Source organism: Archocentrus centrarchus, chromosome 7 (genome assembly GCF_007364275.1).
Source record: "Archocentrus centrarchus isolate MPI-CPG fArcCen1 chromosome 7, fArcCen1, whole genome shotgun sequence".
NCBI lineage: Eukaryota > Metazoa > Chordata > Actinopteri > Cichliformes > Cichlidae > Archocentrus > Archocentrus centrarchus.
Window position 1 is genome coordinate 21,456,408 of NC_044352.1, and position 14,992 is coordinate 21,471,399.

Sequence of the window (14,992 nt, forward strand, 5' to 3'; positions counted from 1 at the left end):
TTATCACCAGCGATGACTTGGATTTCAGAGGGTTAAGTCAATGAAAATCTGTGCCAGAAACTGCAGCTCTTTTGAGTGGTTACTACTACAGGCTGGCTCAAAAAAAAAGAAAGACCTCACAGACAGTCATGTTCAAATGTCCAGCTTCACAGCAGAAATAAACATCCTGGTATAAACCACAGTTGGGTCTCCTTTGCGAGTGGCTTTTTTTCTCACTGCAGGGATCTAGCCCGCGCCATGCTTGACGTCGTGCGCTGGCTTTGCTGAGTGAACTTCTAGGGTTGTATTTGTATGTTAGTTATTATATGCCTAATGATCTGTGTCCATGTGACACTCCCATAGGTTATGGATTAACCTAGCCAAGCTTTGCTAGTTAGCTAATGACTTATTACTCCAGCCTTTCATTCAATACAGTGACTTCAGACTTTAAAGTGGTCCAAAAACCAATGACTGATGTCATGATGTTTAAGTCCATCTTTTAAATACAGGGTATGGTTTTGAAAACTGTAGACTCCAGCCAAAAAAATGGCTCCAAAATTTGACTTTCTAACTAATGTGACTGTAATGAGAATGCAAAGTATCACTCACTCTGAACGAAACACTTCAAAATACTGAATGCAGCTGTCCTGCAAAGTTGTCGTCTTGTTTTCATACATTTGTGTTGGGAATAATTTGTTCTATGCCTTATTTTTTTTAATTTAACTAGCAAGTGTAATTTCATCATATTTAGCTGACGGGTACAGCTAGCTCTGAGCCAAGACAACACCGACTGAGGACTTTTGGAAAGTTCTACCTTTATCTTTTAAGCCAAATACATGATTGACAGTTTGGGGGGGGGGGGGGGTTTGAAGGCAGAGATGATGCTGATGCTGCAGAATGAGGTCTTTTATTTCCTGAAATTATCTTCCTTGCACTTGAAATTCAACTACCTACAGTTCTGTGTCAACAAACATGTAGTAAATGTAGCCTCATACAGAGACTAGGAGTGGGTTACAGAGTTCACTTCTTTCTAAGGCCATACCTCTCGATTTTTTTTCATTTTCAAACATCTATTTTTTTACATGGCCTTCCTCAAGACCAGAAAAGATACTTTTATGTAGGAAATCAACAGAATCGCCCTTTAATATAAGAGAGAAATAAATACAGTGTTACAAAGTCAGGAAATCAATTTCAGGCACAGGTTTGAAGTTCAGAGAATTATAAAGTCTTAATTGATGTTTACCAAGCAAATTGCTTTACAGCAGTACTTAAAAATGATGTCTAAATTTATACTTAGCCAGCCAATTCATCATGTTACTATATGCAAAAATGAGCGGGTAAACTGTTGGGGGGATATGAATAACAGTCATAATTAGCTGTGAGATTATTTGGACACAAAGAAACAGGTAGAGCAGGTCACAAGTGGCAGCTGTTTCCGCTCTGTTTGTTTTTTCCTTTTGGATGAGTTGCGTACGAGGCTTCATGCATTGCTGGGAGAGTTGGAGAGGTCATTTATCTGACGCAGATAGAAGGGAAGCAGGAAGCAAAGGAAGAAGTTTAAGAAACACCCAAATTTAATGTGCATCAGAACAAACATTTTTATTAGATAAACACAGACATGTGGGAAGGGAGAAGGCTGCAAAAGAAACACTGGAAGTATGAAGAAATGTTAATGCAAGATCTTGCAAATGGTCCCTCAACACATCTTGCAGAAAAAACAGTGGGCAGCGGCAATTATGTCAGTGCGAACTCATTCCTCACTGAACCAAGATGCACTTTCTCCTCTTGGATCCCAATTAGACGTTTGAGACCTGGATACCCACTGACAACCAGTGTTCCTTAATAAGTGCACCATCAGCGCCAACTGTGAAGAGAGTTCATGTTTACCTTTGCACAGGACCCAGAAATATCTCTAGATGCACAATCAAGAGAGGACTGTGTTTTCAACAACAGCATTGTAGCAAAGCAAGGCAGCCTGTCCTGCAAAAGCTGTGATGTGTATAGATATAGAAACCTTTTTACCTACCATGTGAACATAGGAAGTTAAAAACAAAACAACGCTCCACTACACAGAAAATACTCAGATGTGGTTTCTTTTTTTAGCAATTAAGTTCACATTCATCTTCACATAAAAGCGATCTGTATCTGTGGGGTTGAAAGGTTAGAGGTAAACAGGAAGATTCTTTCAAAAGTACCAGGAAGCAAGAGAGGGAGTGTAGAGGTACCAGGATCCATCAGAGGCAATAGTATAAACAAACAAGCCCATAAACGAACACTGATCCCTCTTCATCCATCTTTTCTTACTATGGAAGTTTGTTTTATTTGGGAAACAGGTGTTGTGAAGCTGAGGAAACTGGTCATTTAAAGTGTGTTTACAATTTAGATTTATTTTTAAATATCACAAGATCACATGCTTTTTAACCATGACAAGTAAAACCTTGAATGAATCAGTAGGGGGAAAAAAAAAAGTGTAATGAAGCAACTCCACAAATACAGTCTTGAAAGTGTAATGAAGAAAATAAACCTCTGGGCTTCTTCGTAAAAGTAATAGTAGCAGTAGGCAACTTTCCTGATGTAAGAAACAGTGATACAGACCTGAAATACAGACTTTTAGGTTAAGTGAGCTACATAATTATAGGCACAAGCTTATATATCCAACATTTGTTACACAAGTAATATTGCTTAAATGACTAAAAGGGGGCTCTTCTGATATTGTCTGGCTTGGTTGTTCTATGACTTATGTTAGCTAGCATTACACAAGCAATTTCAGGAACTGGCAAATCAAATAACTTTTAGTGATAGGGATAGTGATTTTTATACACTCATCAGCCACTTTGTTATTACACCTGTTCGGCTATGCATTAAAGCATTAAAGCAAATATACAATGAGTCAAGATGACCTGCTTAAGTTCAAACTTCAAGAAGAAGAGAATGGCCAGACTGCTTCGAGCTGATAGGAAGGCAATAGTTGCTCAAATAACTACTGGTTACAAACAAGGTATGAGGAAGAGCATCTTTAATGCACAACACGTCGAACCTTGAAGCAAATCAGATACAGCAGCAGATGACAGCACTGGTTGTCACTACTGCAGGGGTGCCCAAAGTACGGCCCGCGGGCCAATTGCAGACTGCCATCCATTTTTTAATGGGCCCGCAGCAAATTATAATACATAATAGAACATGACCCAAGCATGAAACTTGTGCTTGACTGCACTGCACTTCTGCGCTACCACCTTGAACAACGCAGTTTCTCAACAAAACAAGATTGATCCAAAAAAAAAAATGTCAGGGCTGTCCAAACATGGTGAATACAAAGAAATGTAAGATAGCGAGTGAATGCAGAAAATTTCAGACACGGTGGGAAAATGAATACTTTTTTATAGAAGTGGAAGGGAAGTGTGTCTGTTTGATTTGTTCTGAAACTGTGGCAGTGATGAAAGAGTATAATTTATGACGACACTATGAAACCAAACATCAGACCTACGCATCCTACACTAGTACCGAATGAGAACTTAAAGTTAAGCAAATGGCAGCTAGCCTGCTAGCTCAGCAACAGTATTTTTTCCGTGCTAGTAAGGCACAAGAAAATGCCACAATAGCTACAAGATAGCTCAACTCATTGCAGGACACAGGAAAGGGGACTTCATAAAACAGTGTCAATAAAGTTGCAGGAATGATGTGCCCAGAAAAACTGCAGGAATTCAGCAGCATGAGCATGTCCAGAAACACAGTTGTGCTGCGAATGGAAGACTTGTCTTTTGATTTTTACTTGATAACATGTGATGAGAGCACAGATACCACAAACACCACACAGCTGTAATTTTTTTGCAGGGAGTCGATGATAATTTTTGCATCACAGAGGAGCTGCTTGATCTTAGAAGTCTAAAGGGCACAACCATGGGTAAGGACATTTTTGAAGCGGTATCAGATGCAGCTGACAACATGGGACTTAAATGGGACAAGTTGTGTGGAGTTAAAACGGATGGAGCATTTTTAGTTGATCTTACTGATCATCTTAACTCACTGAGCAAGAGCCTACCAGGCAAAGACCAGCTTGTACAACAACATTATATGCAGATTAAAGCATTCTGTGTAAAACTTCGTCTCTTTGAGACACAGTTACGCAACTTCAATTTTGAGCACTTCTCCACACTGTCCAAAATCAAAAATGCTTTTCCAAAGGCCAATCTCTCTCTTAAGAAAGGGAAATATTTGCCCGTTATCACATCTCTTGCGACAGAATTTAATCAGCCCTTCCAAGATTTCTCTAATATTGAGAAAGAAGCTGTTCTCGACTCCCTTCCTGATGCAGAGGAAGTGGAAAAGAGTCTGCATTTAGAACTTATCGATATGCAGCGTGATGATTCTCTGAAAAATCAACATCAGCTTTTGTCCCTACCCGACTTCTATCGGAGTGTGGAAAAGGACAAGTTTCCTCTGATAAGACGCCATGCAAAAAGAATGATGTCTGTTTGGATCCACATACATATGTGAGCAAACATTTTCACTATTAACTCTGAACAAAAGCAGACTGAAAACCAAAATGACCGACAAGCATCTCTGTGATGTCTTCTGCATCTCAACCACCAAACTTACTCCTGACCTGCCTGCCATCCTTCAGTCCAAAGCACAGTTTCACTGCTCCCACTGAGTGCAACACTCTTCCTCTTTCCCCCTTATATTTCCCCATCTTTATACAGGGTTGTGAAGAGGGACTCACCATCCCGAGTAAGAAGGAATGTGAGGCTGCCAACTGTGAAAAGACCTGTAAAGCAACAGAATAAATGAAAAATCATTAATGGAAACCTGTGATCCAGACTATATATATTATTCAAAATGTTTAACATTTTGATTATTCACATATGTTTGGTTTATCAACTTTGCATGGGGTGACAAGTATAAAAGACTGGACACCCCTGCACTACTGTCAACTAAGAAGAGGAAAGCTAAGCTCCAATTCACATAATTGGATCAAAATTTACAATAGAAGACTGGAAATTTGCTGCCTGGTCTGATGAGTCTTGATTTCTGTTGCAACATTCAGATGGTGGATCCATCCATGCCTTGTATCAACAGTTCAGGCTGCTTCTTGTGGTCTAACGATGTAGAGGATATTATTTGGGCACACTTTGGGCCCCTTAGTACCAGATGAGCATCGTTTAAACACCACAGCCTACCTGAGTATTGTTGCTGACCATGTCCGTCCCTTCATGACCAAAGTGTACCCATCTTCTGATGGTTGTTTCCAGCAGGATAACACAGCATATCACAAAGCTCAAATCATCTCAAACTGGTTTCTTAAACACAACAACGAGTTCACTGTAATCAAATGACCTCCACAGTAACCAAATCTCAGTCCATTAGAGCACCTTTGGGATGTGGTGGAATGGGAGATTCACATCATGGATGTGCAGCAAACAAATCTGCACCGATTCTCTCATGTCAATACGGACCAACGTCTCTGAGGAATGTTTCCAGCACATTGTCGAATGTGTGCCACGAGGAATTAAGACAGTTTTGAAGGCAAAAGGGGTCCAACCTGATATTAACAAGGGCTAACTAATAAAGTGGCTGGTAACTGTATGTTTTCTCATTCTCAACAATTTGCACAAGAAAAGAAAAAGTCCGAAGCCCTATAACTGAGCCATGTTTTGACATTCATTGACAGTTTTTATTCAGAAAAATATGGGCCCTATTTAGAATCATCTCTACATATGATGATTTTTCAGTGTCTCTGGAGAGCAGTTCCTTTAAAGCATGGGTCACTGCACAGATAGTTTTTCTTTGCTTTAATTGCACCAAGTTAATGTGTTACGTTCCCCCTAAAAAGTCTAGGGGGTTCGGGGGAAGTAACAAAAAGTGACCGGGTTGACAAAAGGAGACATGAGCAAAATTGGTAAAATAAAAGATTTTTATTAAGATTATAACAAAAAGAGACAGACACGCCGCTATCACCTTCAAACAAAGGAAAAGAAAACACAGGAGTTATTCAGCAAACGTAAAACAACCACCTAAGGCCTCACGCACAAAAACAAAACACCACCTTCCTCTCCACTGAGCAGGAGAAAGCAGCTGCAACAACACACACAGTTCACAAGTTGTGCCACAAAGACAGTCTCTGGCAGTTACCGGCCTGGATCTCTTCTCTCTCCAGCCTTAAGTAGCCCAGCTTGATTGCTGAGTTGGGTCAGCTGTTCCAAAAGGGGGTGGCACCCAAGGCTGGAGAGAGCAAGCCACAGCCAGTGGGTCAGGAAACCACAGCAGGCCCGGCTAGGGCCGTAACACCCCCTCCCATAAATACAAATCAGTGGTTTGTTATAAAGGGTCACACACACCCACACACCCTAAGTCAAATGTTCAAACACAAGTTGTCAGGAGGCCATGTCATTCTAAAAATACCCTCATCCAACACCAAAGTAGCGATTAGGCATAGCATGTGGGATTGGCCAATAGCTTCTCAGTGGGCCCAAAACACTAAAAGATGTTTGCCCAATGTTGCCAAAGTAAGGTCCCACGGGACCACCAGCAGGTTTTTGAGCCAGGGCAACAGGACAACAATGGGGATTGTCAGGAGGCCTCATGCAAACACTCTTCAGTTGCCTCTCTACCAGGCAATTGACATGCTGGTTAGCCAGAGCTGCAGATCGAAATGATTGAGGTTCAGGGAACACATCACATCGCAGATTAGGTGGACCAGGAACATGGTTGACCAGCGAAAGTGCTGAGTTAGCAAAAATCTGACATTTACCATGTGACACGGAGCACGTAACAAATGTAAGAGAAAACACTTGACTTCTTTTATTTTGTCTTCATGCATCTGTTTGTTTTTCTCTGAAAGACTTTCATGTTTACACTGAATGAAATATTTAAACCCAATACTCAGTGCTTTGTTGTGGCTGCAGATTTGCATAATTTTACATGTTTCATGAGAACATAGCCTGTGATATACGGGATTTATAAGGGTGGGTTTGTTAAAAAAAAAAAAAGTAAAATATTAATCATCCACAGACCCATGAACAGATGGAAACCTCAATGTGGTTTCCAGATAGAGTTCTGACAGCCGGAGACCGGATGTTCAAAAATGAGTGTGGATCATGTCATTCTATAAGTTTCTTCTCCAGTTTTGTAAGTTAAAGTTTTAATACTGATCTTAATCAGGCATCATAATTGAAAATACCTTTTTTAAAATTGGTTTGGCAGAGCTCACAGTCATGTATAGGAAGACATATCTTCATTCATATATTTATATAATATATCTTTATGTCAAGTTTGCTAATCAAAATGTATGAAACTGCATTTTACTTGAAGAAATTGGAGATAAAACTGTGGTTAACCATTGACTAATGTAGTAAAATAAGTCTTTCATAAAGATATATGTTTTCCTTTTCTGTAACAGATCATAAACTCTTTTATTATGCAGTATTGTGGTTTCTTTTTGTGAGTCTTCCCATGATTGAGGAGTCAGATTTATCTGTTGCATCCATCACTGCTTTTATTTAAGCTACTTCTATGAAATTTATTGCTATGGTTTCAAGTCTATGCTAAATCTGACTGCTGTCTCTCTCCAGGCACATTGGTGTGAATGAAGAGAAGAAAATCACCAAGCATCAATAAGAATTATGGAGCAAGTTAACCTGCATATGATGTCCTTATGGAGTTAAGGGTATCTTCGCTTAATACTGTAGTTCCTAAACATTTTCTCACACACTCCTATCAAGAACCCAAACCCCAATTCCCACAAGTTTAGTCAATAATTAACAAAAAAAACCCAACAAGTTACAGCTCAGTGAAGGAAAGGTAAGCAATTGTCTTTTTTGATTTTCTCTACAATTCGATTCAATTCAGTTTTATTTATATAGCACAAAATCACAACAACAGTCGTCTCAAGGTGCTAAAGACCCTATGAAAATACAGAGAAAATGCCAACAATCAGATAACCCCCATGTCAGAGAGATGTCATCCCCTATGAGCAAGCGCTTGGTGACAATGGAAAAGAAAAACTCCCTTTTAACAGGAAAAAGCTTCTAGCAGAACCAGGCTCTGAGAGATGCAGGCATCTGCCGTGACTGGTTGGGGGTGATGGGAGGGAGACAAGACAAAAGACACACTATAGAAGACAGCCAGACAAATAATAACTAATTATTAAATCCATAGTGGTGTATAAACACATAAAGAGTGAAAAGAGGTGAGTAAAGAAGAAACACTCAGTGCATCATGGGAAAGCCCTGCAGCCTAGCCCTATTGCAGCATAACTAAGAGATGGTTCAGGGTCACCTGAAACCAGAAGAGACTGACACTGAGACCAGGACTAAGAGAACAAACGTGACGCCAGGCCAGAAGAGTAACACACAGAGACAAGACAGAATACAAAAACATAAACACTAGAAAACCCCTAAATATCCTACAAAACTCAAAAACACTGGGTCCCAGATCCAGGACATGACAATATTATGGTCAACAGTATCAAACAGTGCATTGAGGTCTAGGAGGACAAGCACAGAGATGAGTCCACTGTCAGTGACCATAAGAATATCATTGTATCATCATTGTAACCTTCACTAATGCTAACAATTCCTCTGCAGATGATCAGTTAGCTTTTTTCACAACTACTATTTCAAGAATTTTTGAGATTAAAGGAAGGTTGGAGATTGGCCTATAATTAGATAAAAGAGCTGGGTCGAGTGATGGCTTTTAAAGTAATGGTTTAACTCCTGCCACTTTAAAAGCCTGTCATATGTAGACCATTAATAGAGACAGATTGATCATATTTATGATTGCAAGATTAATTAATGGTAGGACTTCTCTGAGCAGTCTTGTAGGAACATACACATTAAACATATTCATTCAACTTAGTTTTTTGTTGCAAACTTTCACAATACTTCAAACTAGAATGTTTTGGTAGTCCTCTGACCTTTCATTTGGCACAAGCAGTGGATTAAAATTATAATTTCTCAGATGCTTTGGTTTAAATACCTGAAAACCAATCAGCCTCAGCTGTTCTTTGTGGTCTGCTGAGCAATGAACATAGAACATGATAATAATGTGAGCATCCAAATCCCCTGGGTTTCTTCAGTCACAGCTTCAAGTCACATAATCCACACAGGCACAATCAAAGAAGGATACCTGACAGAACCGCAATTAGTAAATAAACAACAATACAGGTCTTTAACAAATTCATATTGTATGAATGTAAGAATTTGAAGGAAGGTAGCACAGCAGATCATTAATGGGTGACATCGGCGACTTAACAATTCTCTACCTACCTGGGAGTGGGTGGGGTGTGGGTAGGAGCTTATCACTAATGCATTAGGCATTTAATGGGTTATGGCCCAGTCAAGAAGGATAATTGCACCAATTCAGCCATTGTGTTGGAGTGCAGCTCTGAAATACCCCGTCTTTAATGACAGCTGGAGAACAGTGGGCACTGATTAGAGCACTGCTAGAGAAAGAGTGTGTGTTCTCATTTTCTAACTCCTCACTGAAGACAATAAAAGCTTCATTATGCATTCCTAATAAAGTACTTTAAGAGTGAAAGTTTCAAATGCAGTGTTACTGTAAAGTGTTTTGACTTTGCAATATGTGAAAAAATAGTGATAAATATTCATAAACTCCAAGCATTCACTTCTGTTATCCCTTTGTTTAATTATTTCCTTTCAGAGAATCAGGAAGTGTGTGCATGAGAACATATCTAAATGGATCCAGTATTTCAAAGACTTAAGAGGGCATAACTGAGAAGCAAATGCACATACTAATGGCAGTGTTATTCCCCCCCCGTCTTTAGACATAATGGTCAGGCTCTTACAGAAGACATCCCTCCTCACTGAGAGGAAATTCACCTCCGGTGACATGAATTTACTAATTGGTAACATAGAGCTTCATGCTGCCCAGCAAACACTTAAATCAAACTTTTAGAAACTTGCCTTGGCTTAGATGACTCTAGAGTCACAAAAAGCAGAACCTTCTTGGAAATCAGCTATTGTCAATTTGTTTACAAGAACAATCCAACAGCTAGACAGGGTCTAGCTGTTGGATTGTTCTTAATGCTTCCCAGAAAAGCATTAAGAATAATCAGGGTGTTTTTTTTTTAACCAGTTGGCACAAAGCCAATCAAGCCATTTGTTGAAGGTACATTGTTGAGACACCATCCTCTTCCAGGGCAGGAACATGACCACCATATTTGATTATCAGGAAACCTGAGGGGTGAAAGGCTCAGTGCACATGGTTCAGATTACGTATTAGTTCCTCATGTCACAAATACCTGTGCATGCTTTTTTGTACTTTATATAGAGATTCATTAATATGTAAAATTGAACATTACATTTTATAATAATCTAAATATCTGTTAAAGGAATATTCTGTTTTTTAATAACTGCTTATTTAAATGCTTCCTGAGAGTTACATTAATCTCCTATAAGATCCTGCGTCTACATTTGGGTACATTACATTGTGATTTTGCTGCACCTTAAACTTCATTCTGGTCAATAGTGTTTTATACTTTGTTAAGCCATGTTGACTTTGTTGTGTTATGCCATTTGTTATTTGTTGTCTTTTTTTTTACAAAAGTACGTAACAACTACGTAACAAAATACAACTTCCCTTTTGAAGAGAAAGCTTTGTTTATATAGATATAAGGTCCATGTAATCACAAATATCTAGGAGAAATTAAAATTGCATCACAAACAGGAGCTCAGGCCTCAGGAGGTTGAAACACATACTGCATACCACTCTCATTTGTGTGTTCCAGATATTAAACTAATGCTGTGCAACGAGCAGCCAGTGCCTGTAAAACTGAAACATGGCACCTCCATTATCCTCCATTTATTTTTTTGTTTTTGTTTTTCAAAACAATATGATGCTTGATGGGATTATAATGAATGCCCAGGCCTTGGGCCCTGGCCCTGGCCCAATGACTCACAGGCTGAGACTTGATCACTTATGAAGATGCAAATGCACAAATTTGAGCCTTGGAGAAAATACAAAACAACAATTATTTATTCATTTACATCCTTTTGCAAAGAAAGAAGTGACACATTTTATTTTATAACGTCTACAATATGAGTGGAAGCATGAGGATGCATACTTAACAACAGCAATAAAACCGCACTGATTCAACTTTTTATTATTTCAGTCACGAGCTGTTAGTGACTGACTCTGCTGTTTCCCATATTTCCTGATGGCTGTTAGTGGCTTCCTCTTGAATCGGCATCCAGTAAACTTCATCACTGTTGCTGCCCAGTCACAACACATTACATCCATCTCCAGCTGAGCTGAGCCTTAATCAGACTGCCAGCTAGAATTCAAGTACCAATTTAAATCAAATGCAATGTAGTTTCTGATTACAGAGGTCTGGGGTGTTCAGAGGTTGTGCAGATGGTGGTCTGAGGCATGTGTGGGTTGCAGATAAAAAAAAAAAATTTAAAAAGTTAAAAAAGAGTCGTGGCAAGAGTGGGAGTGTGATTTATTGTCCACCAGGGTCAGCACTGATGGAGCTGTAGATTCAAAGGCCAATATCAATGTTCTTTCATTCCTGGACATTTTATTTTCTACTTTTTACACTAACACAGATACACGCACACACACACATACACAGGGGCAAAGGAGAGCAGGAAATGCTGTCCATTAGTGACCTACAAGAGGCCGGCCTTCTGCCAAACACATAATGCTTCTGTTATGGGGGTGAACTCCCTTTGGGGTAGTTGACTGAGAAATAACTCTCCTGCTCTTCACAGGTCATTACTTCTTCATCCCTGCTCACATGGTTAGACTGGTTTTACTTATTATTTGGCATTTTATTCTTACAGCTTTTCAGTTTAGGACAGTCACTATTGTAACACACTCACCGCTTAGACCCTGAATCAGATAAGCGGAAGAAAATGAATGGATGGATTGATGGAATTACAGCTGAAGATAGATAATCCTTTAAATGATCATTGTGGCTTATTACAGCCTGGCACATGTTTCATGCACTCATCATCTCTTTTTATCAACAGTTCTGCATCACTAGCTGCACTTATGTCAATTGCCATTGCTGACTGGAAATATCTGAGCAAATATTAGCAAGATTCTATGCTTACCAGTTCAATCTAATCCTTACTAATCCAATGTGAGAGGATGTCACAAAATACAGACCCATTAAACAAAAGGGAGAAATTTTTACTTCATTTTAGTCAGATATTTTACTACCCAGATAAACAAACCGTCTCATATTCTAAAGTCTGCAAAGGTGAGTTCAGTGAATTGATCCAGTTCTAACTTTGCACAGGTCTTAATCATCAAAGAGCTTTTAGAAATATTTCAATAATGATACATAATTTATGTATAACATGAAAGATCCTTCATATAATATTACTGGCCACCCTGAGCATTACATACGCATAAAGCCATAAAGAAAGAAAGAAAAGTTTATTATACCACCAGGCAAAATAAGCCAAGATTTTTGAAGTTATTTTCAAATTGGCATGATGCTTGAACTTAGAAAGTACTGAAATAAAAGTTGAAAAAAGAAAGCAGAGCCCCAAAGCTCCATCTGCATAGCAGTCACAGCCCCTTTTTTTTTTGTTGTTTTCCCTCTTCTCCAATCCTCTGAGTCTGGTGCAGCTGCTTAGGATTCTGATGTGTTTGATATGGCATCGTTGCAGGCGTTCGGTGCTGCTGAATCCTGCTTCAGAAGATGATACTTTTCTTGTTAAAAGAATTTAAACAATAGTTACAACCTGCACTTGCAATCTGAATTGAAGAGACAGGTAAAAGTCTTATCTTCCTAGTCTGAAAACATTTTGTCACTCAGAACAGAAAAGCAAATGCTTGTTGCAAATGATAAACAAACCGTCTCATATTCTAAAGTCTGCAAAGGTGAGTTCAGTGAATTGATCCACTTCTAACTTTGCACAGGTCTTAATCATCAAAGAGCTTTTAGAATTTGTGGGCCACAATATTTCAATAACAACCCACAATTTATGTATAATATGAGAGATCCTTCATATAACATTATTGGCCACCCTGTGCATTACATACCCATAAAGCCATAAAGAAAGAAAGAAAAGTTTATTATACCACCAGGCAAAATAAGTCAAGATGGTTTCTTTTCCACGGTGTTGCACCAGTGAATCAACTGTGAAATGGCTCAGGCTCAGCCTTTCTCCATGGAAACTGTGCTCAATATTGTCATGACAACCTTCAACAAAGGAGGAAAAAATCATGCAAGGAACAAGAGGAAACAATAAAAAGGAGTAATCAAGGGTGATAGGACAAGCCCTCACAGTTTCCAGCTCTGCCTGGTTCTCCTCTACCGAGCTCACCGTGTTTCATGAATCACATCCTGACTCATCTGTCACTCATCTTTCTCCAGCCCCCCCCCCCCCCCCCCCCCCCCCCCCCCCCCCCAATGCTGTGTCACTAATGGAGTTATTCAGGTATGGAAAACTATCAGCTACTAGCGGGTGACTGCTTTGTGTGAATAGAGTCATCACAATACAGCATTCAGGCAAATGAACCAGCTGGGCAACCATTACCCCAGAGCACAGAGACATAAAACATCAATTTAAAGAGGGCTGTTAAAGTGCTAATTCCCGGTGGAGTTGGCGAGATCATTTGTGTTGTATGTTGTAAACATGTGGCTCTTGCACTGGTGCAGTGGCTTCAGTTGCGATCCCCTGATGATCTTCATCATGTATGAACATTACATTTTAAAGTGAAGCAAAAACAACCCACTTTTAAAGACAGTAACTAGAAACAAAGGAAATTCTTGCATCAGTCACCACATGCAGTTCAATAACCCACAATACAAAAAACTTAAAATCATCCTAGAAATGCACCGAAGGCTTTTTTCTCCAGTGGCTGCATAGATCGGGGCGATTTCAGTGTGATATGTTTGAAAAAGAAAAAAATACATAAAATATTTAAAAGAGCAAAATGCATCCAGATGGTACACAACCAATCGCTCTCTTCACCTTAATATTCACATTGTGGAGTCTATTAACAACTCTCATTTTCTCTGGGATGCAATGGTTTTAGTATTCTCTGTTTAACGTTTCTCTGTTCTTTCTGTGGTTGGTTAATTAATCTATTTCCTTTGGTTATGCTTGACTATTTCTTCTCTTCCCTTATGGGGTGGCTGTGACTCAGGAAGAAGGGTGGGTCTTCTACCAATCAGAACGTCCACCTGCATGCCGAACTATCATTGGGCAAGATACTGAACCCTGAGTTGCCACTAATCAGAGTATGAGTGTGTAAACATTAGGTTAAAAGTGCTTAAGTATAGAAAAAGGAGTTGTATAAATGTGTGTGTGAATGAGGCATATGCCATGACAAAACTTAATGATCACAAAAAGTGATGTGACACTACAAAATACAAACATAAGACAGTGAGGGGACAAAATGATAACACCAGAGAATTTGTATATCACACAGGGCAACAGGAAGCAGCAAAACACACTTGCAAGATAATGAACACTTAACCACTGAAAACAACTTTCCAACGAAGAAGCAGACCCAACAACATTTCTTCAGTTATTAATTAGTGAATATTATTATTAGAGAACCTGGAAAGAAATATGTCATTACCTTTCCCACCATTTCTCATTTGTAAGACTAAATTTAAAAATAATTAAACTCTTTGCATGATTGCATGATTCTAGTCACAGTCATTTCCAATAGTTGTGCAAATGCACATAACTCTAAAGATTTTTTAATTTCTGCAAAACTTCTTCATCTTGTCATGCTTCTTATCTCTATCCAACCGGTGCCCCTCAGTCCACAGAGCTTCGGGTAAAACACAGTTTGTTCTTTTTTATGAACACATGCTGTTTTCTTTTACACTTACCCATGATGTCTTTCCATCCTCCTCTCCCTTTATTGTCACAGTGCATTGCAGTACATTGCCAAGCATCAAAATGTTTTACGTGTGCAGCAAGAGTAATAATGATCATGCTGGGCTGAGGTGAATGCATGTGTGTCTGTCAGGATGTGTGTGTGTGTGTGTGTGAGAAAGAGTGGCGGTTCTTGCATGTGGCAA